Below are 1,364 nucleotides of genomic sequence, written 5' to 3' on the forward strand. Positions count from 1 at the left end.
TCTGCGCCGTGCGGCTGCCCCTGTGCCCGGCACGTTCATGGACCCTGAGCTCTGCGTGCACGAAGCCCTGCCCAGGGCGCTGGTGGGGAACGGGCGGTTTGGTGACACGGGGTGAGGTGGGAGATGTCGCCCCTGTGTGATGCTCGTGGCACGGGGGCAGGCAGGTCGCAGCTGGGGGGTACATGCTGTGAGAGGTTCCTCTGCGCTGCACCCCATGGGTGCCAAAATACCTGGGCTCTGCCCGTTTGCTTGGTCTGAGCCGTGCCCTGCCCGCTCGTAGGAGTTGTACGCGGTGCTGCCATTGGGACCACACTGTGCCCCCCCACCCGTGCCGGGCCGTGCGCTGCGTGGTGCTGTGTCTGTGCAGCGCGTGGCAGCACGCCAGCTCTGATTCAGTGCGGAGATGCCATTGGCTTCACATCAGCGCCGGAGATCTGGGACAGTGCTGGAAGAGGTTCAGTGATGCATCTATCCTGGAAGCCCGGGCAGCCTGTGTGGCCGTGGGAGTCTGTCCCAGTAGCCTGCAGGGCCACCAACGGGGGCTATTCATGCTCTGTTTATTGCTCTGAGTGCTGTCAGGGCGGGGGACATCCCCCACCTGGCCCCAGAACAGCCGATTCCCTCCCCCAGAAGCTCAGAGGTTTGTCCCTGTGAGAGGCAGATCAGCCCCCGGTGCTTGGGCAGACACGGGAGAGCCCCAGCCCCTGCACATAACTGAGAAGGGAGGGGGACACAAGGACCCCCTGTCAAGGACCCATCTCCAATCCCAGGTCCATCCTCCAAACCTCCTGACAGCCCCCAGGCTGATGGGGCCAGCTGGGAAAGGGGACAGAGCACATGAGTCCCCGTCCCTTCGCGTGGGGGACAGTGAATTCCCCAGGGACTGGTGCCAGGAGCCCTGGTCCGTGGTCACAGTCACGTCCCTGCAGAGGTCCAGTCCCCTGCCTGGAGCACGCTGAGGGTGAAGGAGCCCTGGGCCCGCTGCTCAGCCCAGCAGCGAGGGCTCATTTGTCACCTTCGTCTCCTCTGTTAACGACTCAGATGCCCCCCAGCAGAGAGGCACAGGTGACAACCAGCGTCCCTCTGTCCCGAGACCTGCCCTCCCTCTGCACCCTGGGCACAAAGATCGGGGTGGGAGCAGAAGGCGATGCCTTGGCTCCAGTGCAGGCAAGCTTTTTAATCCTTAATACTGGAAGCTCTGGGGAGAGCTGAGTGTCAAAAATGCACGCAGTGCATCTCCTCAAGTGATGGAGGCCTGGGGTAAAAGCTCTGGCTCTTAGGGATCCCCTGATAAGCATTTGGGACTGAGGGCCACCAGTGGATGGGGATGACCCATCAACCAGTGCCACAGACAGCCTGGGGAC

Source organism: Egretta garzetta, unplaced genomic scaffold, assembly GCF_000687185.1.
Source record: "Egretta garzetta isolate BGI_Z169 unplaced genomic scaffold, ASM68718v1 scaffold202, whole genome shotgun sequence".
NCBI lineage: Eukaryota > Metazoa > Chordata > Aves > Pelecaniformes > Ardeidae > Egretta > Egretta garzetta.